The following is a 20,577-nucleotide window of genomic DNA, read 5'->3' as shown; positions in this document are numbered from 1 at the left end:
TAAAACCAATCGTTTCCATCGCCATGGAAACCGAACGTAGAGAGGGCTGGAAAACTCAAACATGCATTGTTTAAAAAACAAGCTTATATATATTTGATGAGTATTCAACGCTTTAACACTGTAGAAAGTTCAGAAAACTAGAAATAGCATCATAGAGCCCCTATAAACTTTAGGCTCTTTGTTAGCAGCTATTAATCATTTTATCATTAAAAAGAAACAAAACCTACGAAAATATCAAATGCAAAAGGATTTTAGGAGTGACATGTCAGATAGCTGGCCAGGCGATTGCTGCTTTGTAGACACTAGAAATGGTCTCTAAAGCCTTGCACACCCCTGACAGTTGCACACACTCCAATAAATTGCTGCAGCTATTTCCTGTTTTCCTGTCACTATATGAAGAGAGTCAGGGATGGCTGAAGACTAAGATGGCCAGAACTGTGTTAAAGAGAGAAAACTGTATTTATTTTCATTTTTGTGTCAAATTACAACCTGCTGGCTCTGAGTGTTTGCAGTGGAGTTCCAGCTGGCATCATCTATGGGAGCGTGGAGAAGCGGGCAGGAAATTATCATGGATCAGTAAAACTGATTTAGAAAACTAAAAAAGCATGCAGGAGACAAAGAGAGACAAACTTGTCTCATTTCAGATGTCGGGATAAATGTTAAGTTATAATAATAATAAATAAAAGGTGTCAAAAATAAAGTGGTGATTGTGTCCTCATCATATCTGATTAAATGAAATGGCAAATGGACCTTACATGGTTGACTTTGTAATTTGTTGCAGGGCTGCAGGCTGGTTAAAGAGCATTCAGCAATCCAAGCTGGGCTCGACCCATTGAGCCAGATATGGTGGTCTGACCTGATGAATCAAGCTTTCTCTTACATCATGTCAGTGACCAACATCCGCCCTTTTACATGGGGATGACATGACACCAGGCTGCATGGCAGGAGGAGGTCCAGCTGCTGGAGACAGGGACTGAAGTTCAAAATGAGCATCATAATAAGGAAGGAAAGAGATTTAGTGTCATGGTTCAGACTTTTTGTGTGTCTGTTCTGTTTGAAATGGTTGTTGGTCTGAGGAGTTTGCATGTTCACCATCCCGTGTATGCATGGGTTCTCTCAGAATACTCCGGCTTCCTCCCACCATCTAACGATATACGTGTTAGGTTAATTGATTACTCTAAATTGTCCCTGGTAATGGGTGTGAGCAATAATGGTTGTTTGTCTCTTTGTGTTAGCCCTGCGATGAACTGGTGACCTGTCGAGGTGTACCTGCCCCTCGCCCAATGAATGCTGGGATAGACTTCAGTTTTCCACAACCCTGAATTGGACTAAATGGCTGGCTGGCTGGCTAAATGGCTGGATGGCTGGATGGATGGAAGAGTATCTGAGTATTTGCCAGGATTTTTACACACAAACATCTCTATGATTTACAGGGAATGATCTTAAGAAGTGAAAAAATCCAGCGGTCGCAGTGGAGGGACAGTGAACCGACTCAGCTAAGAACAGGAAACTGAGGAAAAAATTCACACAGACTCACCAGATTCTCATCATGATGAGGTGGAACGGGAGATTCTCATGGTGATAAGGTGGAACGGGAGATTCTCATCATGATGAGCTGGAACGGGAGATTCTCATGGGGACGAGGTGGAACGGGAGATTCTCATCAAGATGAGGTGGAACGGGAGATTCTCATAATGATGAGGTGGAACGAAGAGATTCTCATCATGATGAGGTGGAACGGGAGATTCTCATAATGATGAGGTGGAACGGGAGATTCTCATCATGATGAGGTGGAACGGAAGATTCTCATCATGATGAGGTGGAACGGGAGATTCTCATCATGAGATGGAACGGGAGATTCTCATAATGATGAGGTGGAACGGGAGATTCTCATCATGATGAGGTGGAACGGGAGATTCTCATGGTGATGAGGTGGAACGGGAGACTCTCATGGTGATGAGGTGGAACAGGAGATTCTCATCGTGATGAGGTGGAACAGGAGATTCTCATCGTGATGAGGTGGAACGGGAGATTCTCATCATGATCAGTTGAAACGGGAGATTCTCATGGTGATGAGATGGAACGGGAGATTCTCATCACGATGAGGTGGAACGGGAGATTCTCATGGTGATAAGGTGGAAACGGAGATTCTCATGGTGATGAGGTGGAACGGGAGATTCTCATGGTGATAAGGTGGAACGGGAGATTCTCATTACGATGAGGTGGAACGGGAGATTCTCATGGTTATGAGGTGGAACGGGAGATCATCATCATGATGAGGTGGAACGGGAGATTCTCATGGTGATGAGGTGGAACGGGAGATTCTCATGGTGACGAGGTGGAACGGAAGATTCTCATCATGATGAGGTGGAACGGGAGATTTTCATGGTGATAAGGTGGAACGGAAGATTCTCATCATGATGAGGTGGAACGGGAGATTCTCATCATGATGAGGTGGAACGGGAGATTCTCATGGTGATGAGGTGGAACGGGAGATTCTCATGGTGACGAGGTGGAACGGAAGATTCTCATCATGATGAGGTGGAACGGGAGATTTTCATGGTGATAAGGTGGAACGGAAGATTCTCATCATGATGAGGTGGAACGGGAGACTCTCATGGTGATGAGGTGGAACGGGAGATTCTCTTCGTGATGTGGTGGAACAGGAGATTCTCATCACGATGTGCAACAACCGTGTGATGCTTTGTATCAACATGGAACAAAATCTCTGAATGTTTCTACATTCTACATCTATCTCACCATGAATGAACTAATATTAATAAGGAAAACCTAATTAAGTGCTCTTTTACCTGCTTTATTCTGCAGGTCTAAACCATTCAGGGTTTTTCTGGACAAACCAGTCTGTTGTGAGACTGGTGTGTCTTGGAACAAGAGGTTATGCAGTAATACCTCCTGTGCTTGGTGCTGAACTAAACCTTTTTAAAAAGTCTTCATGATGGTTTGGTCCACTATCCGTTGCTGAAAGGATTAAACCAATAATTAGTGTTCTGGGTTGTTGTGAACACCAGACATGTATGACAGAGGATATCTAGTTTAATGAAATAGACGGGTTTTCTTACCAAGTTTTGATAAATTTAACCATTTTGCCCTCCATCAGACTCTGAACTAAAGTTCTTTTTCCATCTGTGTCACTTTACTTTTCCTCTTTTATACATCTATGGTTCAATTTATCCCTCTTTATGTGCTTCATATTCTTTTGCGGGCCGTCTCATATTAAACTTTTCTCTCTATTTCTCCTCTTTCTCCTCCTTTATGCAACTATTCTTTGTACTCTTCTACAGCGTCTAAGCTAAGTATGGGTAATTACATTATCATGCGCCTCATGAGATATAGTTTCCTTGACAATGAGTGTGTGTGTGTATGAAAGTATGCGTGAATGGAGTCGATGATGGAGAGGCTGTCTGCATTTTTAATAAACACAACAGTACAACGCCCCACACGCTAACTGCCTTAGCATCGAGCAGCTCACACACATACACGTGCACATGCAAGTGTGCACACACAAAGACACACTCGGGCATCTGCCAAGCCTCAAACTTGCAGAGAATTTATGTACAAATAATTACTTTTTAATAGCCAGTAATGCGATTTCCTGCCAAAGAAATATTCAAATGCATCTCAGGCAGTCCAGTATATTATCTGCCTGGAGCTACAGATGCGACTTCAGGGAGACGATGCAGGAAAGATGGATTATTGTTTGTGTGATAATAATTATTTTACCCTTGTCATCGGCGGAGGACAATGGGAGATAATACTTTTGTCTCTCCATCTCATCCTTTCACTTCCTTCTTTCCTCAAACTTTTCCTCCATCGCTAAGTCAAGCTGCGGATTCACACTCTGGAACTTTCCCTGAAATGCAGACTTTCCTTTTCTCTTCAACACACACTTCACTCTGCATGTCGCCGTTAAAACAGCTGATAATTCATTTCATCCAATGATCAGGAGCCAAATCTAAACTTTTAAAGCACCGGAAACAGAACAGCTGAGAGGACGAGGAACGTGGGGATGCAAATGGACTAGAAAAAAAAACGACCCTACTGACAGGAGAAACAGACTGGTTAGAAAAGGTGAGATTACTGGCGGCGAGCTGCTGATATGTATCTGAACAGGATGATCACTAGTAGAGAAACTTCATGGACCTTTTTGAATCGCTGAAATATTCACCCCAGTACTACTTCCTGTAATAACCACCCCAGAACTATTTGTTCTACTAATGACACCTGTACTACTTTATGTATTAACCACCCCAGTAAGATTTCCTTTAATAACGACCTTGGTACTATTCACTGTAATAATCACCCTGGTACTACTTCCTGTATGAATGATTTTACTCCTCACTGGAAGGTTGAAGAGGAAGGCAGTCCAGACAGGGTCAGTCAGCTGACCTTGTCCATCCTGCAGAGGGAAGAAGTGATGGATGGCTTCCAGTGTGTACAGAGGAATTTTGGAAATCAGTAGGATGAGCAGTCTATGTACAGGATGGCTGGAATCATGGAGGATGCAGGTGACGCTTTCCTGGTATGGATTTCCCCGATGAGTGAACAATACATCCTTCACCACGTGCAGCAACCAAACCACACAGTAAGGCAGTAAGTCAGGGGTCTCCATATTCGGTCCTCGTGAGCTGCCATCCTGCAGGTTTCAGTGTTTCCCTGCTGCTCCTCATTAACAGGAAGGTGCAGAAGACAAGTTGCTGTAGAACCTTTTCATTTTAATCAAGTGCGGTGTAGCGTATTGTCATTAACGTTAACCTGTGATCCAATGTCTGAGCGACAGTGGGTGTTTTAATTCTTAATTCACTGTGTCCTTAGACAAGCGGACCACCCAGCCCTAAATTTGTTATATGGTCAGGCAGGGAATACCGTAATATGACAATGATATTTGTCTAATGACAGATAATCAGTCTCAGAATACGCTTACTGTAAGTTCTCGTCAGAGGAAACAAATTACTTCCTTAAAGATCGATCACGCTTCCACGACTTCTTAAAATATAACACTTTATTAAAAACCACACAAATCATCAGGCACAAATGAAATTAATAATGTAAACCAGAAATTGCGTCAGCAAGCATCAAATACTGAATTAGCCGAGAGAGAGAGAGAGAGAGAGAGAGAGAGAGAGAGCGCATGGAAGCTCGAGCCGAGTCAACAACCAAAATGTAAAATAAAACAATTAATTACACAACTAGGAAGGTTGGAAAGATGGCAAGTCTAATGAAGTTAACTAACTATGTCAGGGTAGACTATCAGCCGGATACCAGGGGAATGGATTTAAAAAGGGCAGCTTCTGCTGAGACACCAGCTGGATTGGAGACAGTGGAATAATGGGTCGGCCTTACTTCAGCGCCTTGGTGGTCGAGAACCCGAACCTTGGGTCCAGTGGGCAAGGATTCAGTGGTTGTCCTGATACTTGTCCAAAGGGGACCTCCACAGAAGTTAGGAGCTCGCCTGGAACTGCCTGGTTCGACGTCTGAAGCTGGACCCAACTCCGATTAGAATCCACGGGTCGCGGGTGCCGGCAAAGTCCTGGGTACAGCTGGAGCAGTAACGTTCGGGTGGTCCGTACGTTACTGGTCACAGTCTTTGTGACCGGGAGAGCGGCTTCAATGGTGTGTCAGAAACAAAAATTGTTCAGCCAGAATTGGATGAGTTTTCTGGTGTTAAGCAGTCGAGCGAGTGAGCTTACTTAATAAAAACGAACACGACGCCAGACGGACAAAAACACGACTAAAGCAAACATCAAACAAAAACGAAAAGAAAAAAAATAAAAGAAAAACAAAAGAAAACGAGAGAGAAAAACGAGAGAGGAAACAAAAGAAAAAAAAGGGGAGCGGAGAAAACAAGAGGAGGAAAAACAAAACAAGAGAGCAAGTTCCGGGAAGACCCGCGGTTAAATTTGCCGGCGCTCTGGGGTGGACTTTAGATTATCCAATCAGAGCGCAGGGATCAGGACATGGGGTCTGAAGGTTTGGTCAAAATACTAAGTTCTTGGGGAATTAAACTTAACATTTTTCCAACCTCAAAACATGTCTATAAAATCCATTTATAGATTAGAAGAAGTATGATTGATCCTTATAAACATGAACCTTAAAACAGTTTTGCTGCAGTCAAAAGGGGAAAAGGTTTGTTAACAGCTACCAGACATTTCAAATCATTTCCAGACAACAAGTTCTTACTTTGAGTCAGAGTCGTTAATAACAACAGCATATAATGTTAATCACGGTGTATTTAATCAGCCTGAAATGCATATCTCAACCTGTTCGAGGGTGTCTGCTAGATGGCGCCATTGCTCCATCCAAGGAATCACAGAAACTAACTAACTTGCTAACTTCTGTGGATTTCACATCTGAAAAACGGTTAAAGTCTTGGATTAATATAGAAAGGAAGAAGAGTCCCTTTATCCAGGTGTGCTGAGGATACATCCAGTATTTTATACAGTTTAGAATTCAGAGCTTAAAGGTCCTGCTCTAGAATTTGGTCTTTGTGTGCTGTGGATACAAAGGGACCTCCTGGGATGATGGACAACAGGCTCTTACCAGGGTCCAACTTCAAAAGGGTGCCACAGTCTGTCTGTGTAGACATTTCCTACCAGGAACAAGATAAGACCAGCAGGGTTCCTGGTTTAAAGTGGAGGTCTGTCTACCCAGATTAAGATGGATCGGATTTTTAGGGCTTTCATTGAGCTCTGTTTTGGAGATGTGTGTATGGACTTCCTTTTGAAGTAGAAAGTCCTGAGTCCTTATCTGATTTGGGGGTTAATTTGGCCTTGGGGGTTGCTACAGCGGTGTACCAAGAAAACACAAAGGGTTTTAAACTAAACACTAAGACCCATGCAGAAGGTCAAGACACTCGCCGCCACCACACAGATGTAAGAAGGACTAGAGGAGGCCAACATTCACTCCTGCATTTCCCAGCTTCATCTGGAAATTCAGCTGCTGGTGGGCTTTAACAGTCGAGAAGACATCCAGAATGTCTTTAGGGATGTCAAGTCCTCCACCTCCAGTGTGTCTCATTCCTGTGTGCGATGGGTCCGACCACCACTGTTCAGTCATGGGTTAACATATGTAACATATGTCTCTCCATCAAACCATCCTCTTAGTTCTTCCCACCAGAGGTGTATAATCCAGGTGCCATAAAGTAAAGTCCTGCCATGTTTTTGGATCTATGTGTGTATTTAGAACAAATATTTTCACAAACAGGCTCTTCTACCTTGCAGTGGAGCTGAACTGATTAAATTCAACAGGTTTAGAGACTGGTTGGAACAGCTGCTTGACAGGACTTTTACTTAATGGTACCTGGATTGTACACCTCTGCGCCCCATCCACAAGATCAGGGGATTTTACAAACCACGCACGAGGCTCCTATCCCATGACTTTGTTTCAAAGTTCTGCAGTGTAGAGATTTCATAACATTTCAGACTCTCAGATTCCATTTGTTTAAGCTTAAAATACATATTAAAGCTCATATATGCTCCTTTACCTTTATAAATGGGGAACTCTCTCATATTTTGCCATCCTCGTACTTCAATGCGCTACCAGTTGTTAGCAGTAATGCATCTCTATATTGTTGTTTACAAGTGTTTGAAAAAGAAGTAGAAAAAGAAGAAAATCACAACAAATTTGCTGTTTTAAACTTCATTCTGCATCTTCTTCAGGTGCTTTTTGATCTTTTCTCTGGTTGCACGTCAGCTACACAACTGAACATTGCTCCTGCAATATTGTTTTGTCTTCTGCATGAAGTTACAGCTAACTAAGGTTGTTTAAAAAGTGACCGCACATTCACATCAGCCTTTCTGATTCAAATCCAACTCTGTTTTCATGGAAAGTCCGTCTTGTTTGGGGAAATGTGAACATGCCAAACAAACTCTGATTCAGAACAAAGAAGCGGACTCGTTCTGCCTGCAAGCGCCGGTCTCAGCCCGTTTCAAGCGAACCAAATACTTAAAGCGGACAACAAAAATAGTCGCTTCCTGCATGTGGAGTAGCATTGCATTGTGGGTAAACACATATCATTAAGGGTCCTCTGCCTCATCTGGTGTTCATACTGCGTCCACAGTTGCAGTGTATTTCTGCAGGATACTTGCATAAGACACAATAAGAAAACCCAAAACAGCCATAGTTTTGTCTCCATGTTTAACTCGCAGGTGGATGAAAACACAGTTTTCTTCTTCATGTGGGTCTTCTCTTCTCTCGTGACAAATACTAGTGCAGCGCCACCTCTGCTGAGAATGGGGATATATTATTGTGAAGGTTTGGCGCGTCTGACCAAAGTGCATCATGGTTGCAATCTCGGTCTGAATGGATACACCTGCCTACAACTGAACCAAGTCCCCAATTGGACCGAGTCTAACAGACTATCCTGATGTGAATGCAGCCTAAATTATGTAGAAACAATGCAGGAAACGGTCGAAACTGTGCTATGACATAAATGGATCTTTCAGCTAACAGGCCATGGAAAACCTTTGTATCACTGTCCATCAAACTTTTCTGCAGCCTGACTGGAGTGTTGGCAATTAGTCTTTTATTACTGGTTTTATTGCAATAAAACAAAGGTCACACTGTTTTGTTCTGCTTTTTTTACAATGTAGCATTCGTTTAACAGTCCCAGACGTTACGTCTAAGCGACAATAAACAGTCAATATATTTCTTTATTTTTAGCAGCCGACCCCTCCTTCAGCCAAACGCTGAGGGAAGCGCAGGAGCATGTGTGTGTTTGCAGGTTTTTAATCTCTGTGCAAGGACTGGTTAATGACCTTTAGAAGAATGAGCCAGCTCAAACTGAACCTTAGGGAGTCTAACCAATTGCTGCACCACGAGTGTGTGTTGCAGAGCACCAGCTGATGAACCACGTTTCCGGGCCGCACCAGAAGTCAAAGCCAGCTGCATTGTCCGGGCAATATCCAGGTGATAACCGATGCGGTTTCCCGTCTCGCTCCTCCTGCTCAGCTCTTCTTGTTTGGACATGAAGCAGAAACAGTGACTGTGTGTATTGAAGTAGTCGTGTCTGAGCTGTGTGTTGAAGCAGCATCTGCTGGTAGATATGAGCTGGTATGACAGGGTGGTAATGGACTCTGGGTGGGCCATGCCAAATAAAAAACAGGCTAAAAGAGTGTGTGTCTCTGGAGCCACACACTAACAGGAATAAACACACACACACATCGTATTATTTCTTCTACAAATGGCAGAGCGGAGAAGTCAAGTGTGTGGTGTCATGTGACGCCATTTGTCCGCCATTTTGGGGGAACTGGACTGCTGTTTACATCCACAGGTCATGTTTCTCACTAGTAACCTGTTGAAAACGTGTCTAAAAACACAGGAGAGAGAAATGTCCTTCCTGCAATGAGTTCTCAGGAGAAGCGATGCAGAAACTCGTTCATAACGTGGATCCTTGCAGGCTGATGAAAGAAGCTCAGGTTTAGATGCGTTGCCACTGGTTTCAGTCTCAGACACTGGTGTTTACTGGTGTTTGGTAGAAGTTCCCCCACCTGTCTTGGATTAATAACCAAATATTTAAATGCCAGTTTACAAACAGATGGACTAAAACCAGCAAGTCTGTCAGCTGAAATGACGTCATACAAAAATGTTTTAACGTTTATTGCTCTGATATTTTGATTAGGAATTAAAATTAAAACGATATGATGTCCTGGGTTATGGAAGGAAAAGATAGATGTCTAAATATGCAGATTAAGTCATTTAATCTTGTTTAAGAAAAGATTAAAATATGAACGCAAGCTAAAATACATGGATGTGTTTTGTGTATTACTTTACTGGTTCAGTTCCAGTCTGAAACCAGTAAACAGTGTGAATGTAACAGGACAGCACTGGGACTCATGTTAAATAAGAGAACAAGCATCACAGCCGTGTGGGGGGAGGGGAGGTTCTCATCCCTACATGGGAGTTCGATCCTGATGGGAACCGTTTCATACTAGACCACTGTGCAGCTTTACTCGTTCTCCCATCATGCCGTTCATCTACCTCAGTGCTCTCAACCCAAAAGATGACATGCATTGGTGTTTGCCGCCGCCCCCCCCCCCCCCCCCCCCCCCCCCCCGCCTCTGTACAGTAGGTACAGTATTCAACCTCTCTTGCAGAGTTAAAGCCAAATTCAGGTTTTTAATGATGTGTCCTATATGTGTGTATATATATATATATATATATATATATATATATATATATATATATATATATATATATATATATATATATATATATATTTATATATATATGTATATATGTTTTCTAACAATTATCTGGTGACCTGAAATTATGTCCCGACCCCAGTTTGAGATCTAGCCGAGACCTTGTAAATCCAGCATCTTTACTTCTGCTGACATGAAGCCCAAACTGTCCTTCATGTCCAACCCACTGGTCATCCAGAAACACACCGGCCAGTACGGTTCTGCAGAAGTCCATTGAACTCTGGGATGTGTTGATAAAGGCAAAGCTTCCAGCAGGGTGTGATCATGAAAGCTGCTCCTGCAACCAAGAACATGCCTCAGTGAAAAAATAATACAAAATACTTGCCAACAGCTGTGTTTCCATTACAGTTCTTCAGCAAAATAAAAACAATACTTCTAAAATTTGAATAAAGTGGGATTTCCAGCCGTTTCCTGCATGGCGTTTAGCGCTCAAGCCAGAATTCTTGTAAAATCTCGCTTTGAGGAGAACGGCGATGTGTGCTGTGGAGCAGATGTTTAGTTTCTGCTACTGCTGTTGCTGCAGTCCCATTAGAAGATGAAAACAGTCATCCAGGAGCCATGTTTACTGGTAACGTGACCTGCTATGTCACATACGGTGACGTGTAAATGCATACAAGTGTTTCCGTTGCACTTCTGTTCTTCTATTCTGACACGTCTGGAAAACCACCTTATGAGAGAATAAAAGCTTCTTGGTGATATTTCAGTATTATTTTTAACTTTGGTCTTTCCATTAACAGATTTTATTGGCGATATTTAAGGTTTGCGCAGTTCTAGGGATCATGGAAACGCAGCTAAATACTGCACAAGAAGGAAATGAAGACAACAGCTGCTGAACTGAATTCCCCAAAGTGGTGAGCCAAGCTCAGATTTCATAATTAAATAGTCTTTAACACTTTAAAAACAAGTGGTTGACATTAACTTTATGGACTTCTTTGTGTATTAGCTGCTCCACATAGACATGTTACCTGCCAACGTTCATGTCCTCAAAGCTCTGAGTAACAATGTCAAAATAAATTCTCCATCATGAAAAGGGTCACTTAGAGTGATAAAAGCCTCCAGAAATATTACCTGACTCTGCAGTTATCCTGCAGAGCTTTACAGCCTCTCTCCATCCGCCATGCTGTTTTACTGCCCACTACTCTGCCCCACCCTCACCGTCTCCAGCCGTGGCTGGCGGCTGTTGTCAGGAAATACCTCTGATATATTCACTGTACACTACCTGCCAGCCAGCAGGGCGCAGATAGAGCGATGATGAGGAGGATGCAGCTGATGAAGGTTCAACCAGGACACACCAGGACTGTTGCTTGGTCATACAGGACTTCTGCATGATTCATGCATGACCTTTTGCAGACAACACTGGTATCTGAGACTGTATATTCAAATTCATTTTGTTTGATTAAAACTTAAAGTTTCCATATTTTCATGTTAATGAAAAACTGAACTTTCATGTTCAGAAAAACTTGGTTCCGCTCACAGCTCGGGATGACACGCCCACTTCTGGTACTATAATTAAAATGAGAATCATCTTGTTGGTCTGTTTGCTTCCGGAGAAGGAAATCAGAAGCGTTGGGATCAGTTGTGTATGACTGAGCTGATCAGAAGATGTTGACGAAATTATTGTGTCAGTCCATCCATCCATTTGCTTAACCAGTTAGTCCAGTTCAGGATCACAGGAAAGCTGGAGTCTATCGAAGCAACCACTGGGCGAGAGGCAGGGTGCACCTTGGACAGGTCAGTCCAACACAGGGCCACACAAAGAGGCAAACAAGCCCTCGCTCCCAGGGACCATTTAGAGTAACCAGTTAACCTAACATGTATGTCTTTGGACTGTGGGAGGAAGCCGGAGAACCCAAAGAGAACCCACGCATACATGTAGAGCATGCAGAGAACACAGAAAGGCCACCATTTGTGCTTTCCTCCCCCGTCACCTTCTTGCTGTGAGTCCACAGAACGAACCCCTACACCACCATGCAGCCCACCAATCCATTCTTTCATTCATTCATCCATTATCCTAACTGCTAGGTCCAATGAAGGGTCGGGAGAAGCTGGAGCCTATCCCAGCAGTCTTTGGACGAAAGGCAGGGTACACCCTGGACAGCTCGCCAGTCCATCGCAGAGACACCAATCCACTCAGACTTCACAAATCATGTCAGAATAAATTATTAAAAGAACTGCAAATGACTTGAAAGGATTGTGCTTCTGTGACATGAGCAGCACGGCTAAACATTGGGGTTAAAACGTCAAAGAATGTTGCAAAATCCTCCAATATTCAGTCTGGCTTTTGTGTTTCCTGGTGGATTTAAGGGCTTACATCTCCCACAGTAAAAAGGAAATTACATCACAGATTACGCATATTTACACTTCATTCATTTTCCATCGTTAGGAACCTCTGTAATGTAGAACCAGCTCTACCTCATTTTAGGCTTGCCAGTGACGTATAATTAAGCAATAATTAATCATTTTAGAGACAAGAAATAAATTTAGCATAGAGGAATTATGTCATCGTATGATGCAGGGTCATGACGATAAGTGGGAGTAGCTTCATTTTACAAAAGCAGATATTTCAAACCACCTTTCTGGAAACAAAAAGTCCCAGAGTGCAGAAAGGTGTCAGTCACATCTACCGACTGATACAAAACCTGCTGTTAGAGATAAATTCTTCATCAGATAAGCTGAGATGAGTTTCCTCCACCGGGTGGCCGAGCTCTCCCTGAGAGATAAGATGAGAAGCTCAGTCATCCAGGAGAGTCTCTGGTCAGGATGCTTCCTGGACACCTACCTGGTAAGGTGTTCCAGTATTATCCCACCAAGAGGAGATCCCACCGAAGACCCAGGGCACGCTGTAGGGACTATGTCTTTGCTGGCCAGGTAACGCGCAGGGATCCCCCCAGATAAGCTGGATGGGGAGATAAGTGGAAGAAGATGATGATGGATGGATGGACGGACGGATGGATGGATGGATGGATGGATGGATGCTGAACTCACACTTGGAGCCATTGCAGTCATCATACACTGACTGAATACTAAATTTAAAAAAAAACCCTTTCATCCTTTACTTTCCCCACCTTGTCCTTCACTTCATCTCAGCTCTTTTCTCCAAACTTTCTTTTCATTTCTCAACAGTCAGTTTCTGTTTTTCTGCCCAACTCTCCCTGAATAACTCTACAAGGCAGCTGGATTTTATAGTTATCTTCATGTCATCTGAATATTTTTCTTCTTCTGCACCTGTCTGCATCCCAGTCTCTTTTATCTCCCTCTTCTCTGATGAATCATGTTGAAACGTGCTTTCACACGCTGCTGCTGGAGGCCCTCTGGCTTGCACACATATTGCATACATTCATCACTGCTACTACACACGTTGGACTCTCCAAGCAAATACACGCAGTCAAACACAATGATACGTTTGTTCATGCATGTGTTTGTGTGTAAATATGGATAGTTGCACTGATGGTGCTACAGTAATTAGTTTTAGCCATGACAAGACCTGGTTCAGACTGGCAAACAAAAACAGACACGCCATGTGCAAGGTAAAAAAAAAACTGTTTCAGGAATCACTGAGTGCAGAAGTGTGTATCGTAGCTATGCATGATTCCTAGTGTGAGCGCCGTAAGCAGCAGTAGAAGGAAGAAAGCCGTGTCCTCATCAACATTTTCATGCAGACTTTGGTCACTGAAAGAAGTCCTGTAGAAAAACCAGTCCAGGTGAGGACAGTAAATATATTCAGCATCTGTTTACCTGACTTTTACTGGTACACAGACTAATGGCAAATGAAGTGGTCAAACCACCAAAAAAGGCTGATGAGTGAAAGATAAAATGAATGAGATGAAGCAAGTTACACATCTGATTGTTTAAATTCATGTTTTAGATCAGAGCGTCTCATTCCTGGTCCTCAGAGACCACTGCTCTGCATGTTTTAGTTCTTACCAAGTCCAGCACAGCTGATGCAGATCAACTGAACTGAAAGTCCGGATGCATGCAAGGATTGGCCTGCCAATGGGCTGTCATTTGAGTCAGGTGTGTTACAGTATGGACACCTGGAAAACGTGCAGGGCAGTGGTCTCCGGAGACCAGGATTAAGAAACACTGTCCCAGAGGACTCCAGGTATCAGGAAAACTTTGGTCCCAAATTGTGCATAACTGCCGCCACACTTTAAAGGTGCATTATGTAACTTTCTGACCTTAAAACTCGGCGTCCCTGACTTGTTCGATGACACAGTGACATCTATTATGTACATCTCTAGAGCCACTGCTGCCCAGCAGCATCCAGAGGCTGAGAAACCGACAACTTTTACATCCAGGACGCTGCATCACGTTGCAGCAAAGTTTCACTTCCCACTAGAAAACACAACGGCTGTTTTAAACACACATCATCGCTGATTCAGCAAAGAAACAAAGATTAAAAGAGAGAAAGAGACAAAACAAGAGTCATCGTAAGATCTTCTTTTGCTGGCTGGAGAGAGCTGACCGGTCAGGTAGGATTCAAGATGGATGCCGAATTAAATGGTAAATGATTTTTTTACTTATACAGCCCTTTTCAGGTCATGTCGTCCACCCGGACCACTTTACACTACTTGTGACATTCACCCACTCATACACCCACTCATACCCCGATGGGCACATCGGGTCACCTTGGGGTTCAGCGTCTTGCCCCAGGACACTTCGACATGTAGTCAGACAAAAGCCTAGAATCAATCTCTTAACTTTCCAGTTGAAAGACGACTGCTCTTCCTCCTGAGCTACTGCTGCTAATTAGCCATCGATAGGAAGTGTGTGAAAATGTGTGTGATGGGAAAATGGCTAAAGTTCTGTAGTGTGTCTTTAAGGTCCCATAATACACGTGTTTTGAACAACTTCATGTGGATGTCAGAGGCTTGACATTGTTTTTAAAGCGCATTACCTCAGATTCAGCCTTGGTCGGTTAAGTCCTGCCCTAGAACCACTACTGACCAATCATACGTTAGCAACAGTAGCTTAGAGAGAAGCATCTCTTCCTGCACAAAATGCTAAAGTGGTGTGTGTACAGCATGTGGGTTCGTATGATGAATTTTTCACTACCCCAAAACACAACAGGACAGCCACAAGGCTAGCAGAATATTAATTGAAAGTTACTTGCACTTTAACGTAAAGTAAGGTTGTTGGGGTTTTTTTTTATCGCTTCGGGCTAAACAGATACATTCTTTTTTGAAGTCTTCACTAGAAGTGATGAAGAGGACATCTGGTGAAGAAAGCTAAATTATTAGCTTAGTTAACATTAACTCATCTCACATCTTGTTGTTAGCTTCCAGCTCAGAAAGCAGACGCTTGACGAGTCAAAGCAGACGGCAGCCATGGCTTCTGAGCATTAATTCAGCACAACATAGAAGAAGCTAACAGACGAGGACGATAACCAACCAAGTAAGTTGTTTTCTGAAACCTTTAACTTTAACCTTTAACTAACTGCAAAACGACTCAATCTGACTCCTTTTGATCCCAAACGAAACTTGGCTGTTTTTTGCTTTTTACGATTAAAACCTGAAGAAACTTTGGTCAAATTCATGATTTAAATGATTGGAAGCAACAACAGATGTACTTCCTGACATACTGTACATGTCTAAAAAATTTGAGCATGCCGGTTGTAGAGGTTATTTATATGTTTTTGTTTTCTTTCTGTTAAGTAAGATTAATTATTTTGTGTATTATCTTTAGTATATGAGGTTATATGTAACAGAGGAATATCTGTCTAAAGTCTGTTATTAACTTTTGATGAGTGTTAGAAGGGATTGGGGAGACGGATAACTCGTGTCACAAAGCGGTGCTGGTTGGGCTTTTTTTTCTTTTGGATTTGGAAATCAGCGTCAGGTTGCGTGAGAGAGAATTAAATTATTTTTTACTTTAATGAAGCATCCTTTTCCACTTTACTTTAAAGGCTGTGTGAACTGTCAGAGTTTTGTACGCACTCCCAAAAAATAAAATGGGAAATGAATCAGAAAATTATTAACAATTTATTTTTCTTGAAACAAAATAAATTAAGGTTGATCACTTTCAGTAGTTTTATGGGTTTTTGTTAAATTAAATTCATTTATATTAAGGTCGATCATTTCTAACATGTCTAACAAGTTGGAACAACCATTATGTAGCAGAGCGTTGAAGAAAGTCAAACCACCAACAGGATCATTTATACTGCTGACAATATTTTTCTCAAACAAGTGTGTGATAAAAGGTTATAACAGTTTATTATTTCACATTAGTTATTCATATAGTTTATAAACAAATTAGAAGTTCTGCCATTCAGTTTATTAATAATATATTATTATATTTATTAATATTAACACTATTAATATATTATTATTAAATAATTATTAATAATTGTCATATTGTGATAATAATCATTATCAATAATTAAAAGGCAAACTCTTTAAATGATTGGGAAAATTGAAGCAAAAGGTATCGGTATTGTATCAGTATCATATTAAAATCTGCAATACTTGTATGGATTTGCAAAGTATCAGATGGATGGCAAAATTCACATTTTAAACAAAATCTCATCTTTTGAGTAATTTAGGTTTCATATGGTTTTAAATCTGGATTTAAAAAATCTTTTCCCTTAAAGACTGCTCTGGCATCTCGACTTGTTTCAGTAAAACTGGAAACGAATGAACGACGAAAACAGTAAACAAGTTTTATTGTGGGTGCTGGTTGTGTCGTCGCAGGCAGCAGAAGATTAGCAGAGGCTTCGGCGACCAGCAGATGTGCCGCCGTCTGAATGCTGCCTCACTTCTCCGGCTGGCGGCTGAGATACTACAACAGTTTCACTGTGTGGTCCTGTTTACAGGAAAGTGTTTGGTGTGTTTACTGTCAGCTGAAGAGTGACACAAACACAAATCTCAACACGACAGACGTGTGCAAACACAAAGTCCTCGTGCTCAGATGCACCACAGCATCCGCAAGCTTAATGGCATTAAACCGCTCACGCCTCGGAAAGCATATCTACACAACGTGTACGTAAACACGCCGTCAATGGCTCAACACAAAGACAAACATGGAGACAAGGATGGGCACAAAAATCAGAGGCTACCCAGAGATAAAGTATGAAGATTACTTGACTTTTCATGCTCATCCTCAGCTCATTAGCAAGCTCTTTCTCCAGATTTCTGACGGAATCTGTGAGCAGCTGGACACTGCGAGGAACGATGCTTTTAAAGGAAACATAAATGTCCACCAGCTATGTGCAGGAATCAGACTTCAGCTCAGCTGGGGTCCTTCATGCTCTCCTGTCTGACAGGTTTTCTCCAGGACCCTCATTTATCTGTCCTTCATAGTACTTCTCCTAAAGTACATCGTATGAATAAAGTACAAAAAAGCCTGGAATTAAACACAATACATGCACTTAAATGTAGCAGGCCAGTAAGTCATCAGAAGTTTGACGGATCGGTCCAAATCCTGATAATATCCACACCAATAATGACATCAATACTGATACTAGTGTAAAAACATTGATTCTTTAGTTGTAGTTCCTCTCCTCCATGCAGTACGTCTTGCTGCATTTAATCAGAGAAGCAAGCTGGCTGTCTAAAGGTCCATTTATGTGAAGATGGACAGATAGACGAATGAGACAACTTCCAGAGGACGAGTTAGCATGGTGTTGCTAATCTACACCAGGGGTAGGCAACTCCGGTCCTGGAGTGCCACAGTCCTGCAAATGTTAGGAGTTTTTCTGCTGCAATACTTTAAGATGGAGCTGAAAACCTTCCTTTTCCATGATTCTTATAGTTAGGATATGAGCATCTCCTGAGTTGGAGTCTGCATGTACGGGACCCAACTGTCCAGGTTCTGCTCATTGCTCTTATAGTTATGGGTAGTCTAGCCAACCATTACTTATGTAGCAATGGGGATGTTACCTGATACACTGAGAAGTACCTCGCTCTATTACTCTAATGTAATAATGTATAGATATATGCGAATATTGCCGTCTCTAACTTATTCCTCCTTTTTTCCACAGGTCTTCCTGAATAAGTGCAGTTGTACATGTTGATCTGTCTTTCCTGTCCTCTCCACCCCAACCAGTCGAGGCAGATGGCTGCCCTCCCTGAGCCGGGTTCTGCCGGAGGTTTTCTTCCTGTTAAAGGGGAGTTTTTTCCTCCCCACTGTCGCCTCGTGCAGCTCAGGATGGAGGATTGGATCCAAGTCATGACTGCAATGCATGCAATCAGTTGGTTTCTGTTATAGGCTATTTATGAATTGGCTTGAAATGATGTGTGTGTAAAGTGCCCTGTGACAACATTGTTGTGAAGTGGCACCATACAAATAAAGTTGAATTTTATCGAACACACCTGGCACACATCAGACCTAATCGGCAGATTTGTGCAGAGCTTGACATCAGTCAGCTAATTAGCCATTGATTTGAATCAGGTGTGTTGCAGCAGGGGAACTCCTAACATTTGCAGGACTGTGGCACTCCAGGAGTTTCCCACCCCTGGTCTGCACAAACAAAAACAATACAAAACTTTTGTGATGAAACATGTACTTATAGACATTCTTCAAGGCACGAGTGATGCAAGATTCAGGATTAAGGCTCATATTTGCTTCCTTACGTACGTAAATTTAGCTGCCATTACGGTGACTCACTGAAAAGTGATGTGAAGCTCCTAGTTACTCTACACCTGCAGTTCCAAAAATGTCCTCTAGGTACCTACTCGCACAATGTTCAACATACTGGAAAGGTCTAATCTACAGCTTCCAATGAAAACTTTTAAACTTTTTTCATCTGGCTAGTTCATCCTCTGCAGGAAGCTTTTCCTGGGGTGTTGGGATGGGAGGGTGTCTGTGCTTTTATGTGCGATAAATCCAGTTATTTCAGATTTAAGACGTAACCTTATCTGTGGCCGGGTGGGTTGTGCACATGGCTGGTCTGTGCGTTTAGATGCCTCTTGATGTTAAAAATGTTTGTACTTTTTCACCACCTTGATGCTGTTTTACTAAACAGGGGGTGGGGGGGGGGGGGGGGGGGGGGGGGGGGGGGGGGGGGGGGGGTGGGGGGGGGGGGGGGGGGGGGGGGGGGGGGGTGTTTGACCATTGACCATTGACCTTTCTGTGTGGTTTGCATGTTTTCCCTGTGTATGCATGGGTTTTCTCTAGGTACTCTGGCTTCCTCCCGCCATGCATGTTAGTTTAATTGCAATGGTTAATTGATAACTTAACAAAAGTAAGTTGCTTTGGATAACTAAAATAACCTCAAATGTCTGAACAATCACCCAATGCTTCTGGGAGCTCCTCGAGGAAAAAGTTCTGCCAGCCTGATAAGTCAAGAACAAAATGATGGCATTTGCTTCTCAGGGCCTTCAGAACAAGAAAAAAGTCCCTGCTTCTCGTGAGGGTGTAGCTGCAGGCTTTTGGCTGCTCTTGAAGGAAGTCCATCATCCTGATTGATTCTGGCAGCTGACCCACACCCATGGCCCAAGAGAGGAGCAGATTTGGCAACAGGGACGGTGAAAACAGTAAGTCTAGAACATTGTGGACATACTGGACAGGAGTCCAGTCACTACAGAGTTACAGTAGACGAGGTGACATGTGATGGAGCTGTGAACCAGTCTTTCAGTGTCAGGTTTGGAGAGTGTGGGCACGTTCCCCAGGTGGTAAAACGAGGTCTGGCAGTGAATGAGAGAAACCATGTTACGTTATGTTGTGTTCAGTACATAAGTACATATATTGATAACCTTGTGTGGGCTCTACAGGTTCATGAGAAAGTGGGTCAAGGACACATGGGATTGTATCTGGTCTGCCCATGTTTTACAAAGTGAATTAAGCACTGCGTCCACAGCAGCGTTCAGCAAGAACAAAACCGGTTAGTTTCCTTCTGTCTGGAAAGAAACTAACGTTTTTCTCCTGAAGCAACATTTCTGCGAGGATTTTTAACCGTGCTGCTTTGGTCTGTTGCCTCTGCTGTCGATGAAAACTGCTGAACCATCTCTCCTCGGCGTGATGATTCAGCAGTTTTCAGCAGATTCAACAGCTCCTGGGTAAACTCCATTCACCTTAAATAGCCGTGGTGAAGAAGACACAAGACTCTGCTGTCCCCAGAAATGTCCAACATTTACATTTTTCCATTTGGATATTACTTCACACTGAAAAAGAAGTTTCTGCCCAAATAAATAGCTAAACGCCGTGACGGCAAAGTAAACATTCAAAACACTGCGCACTTAGAAAAAGTAGAAAAACAGCCAAATAAAAGTCTAAATCATTTTGTAATAACAGCCTCCCAATGCAGTGTGTGTGTGTGTGTGTGTGTGTGTGTGTGTGTGTGTGTGTACATGACAGAAATAACCCAAAGACCCATATTATTGACAGACAACCCAATTTTGACAACATATTTGACTGCACC

Source organism: Telmatherina bonti (assembly GCF_933228915.1).
Source record: "Telmatherina bonti genome assembly, chromosome: 2".
Lineage (NCBI taxonomy): Eukaryota > Metazoa > Chordata > Actinopteri > Atheriniformes > Telmatherinidae > Telmatherina > Telmatherina bonti.
Note: the sequence above shows the minus strand (reverse complement) of the source record.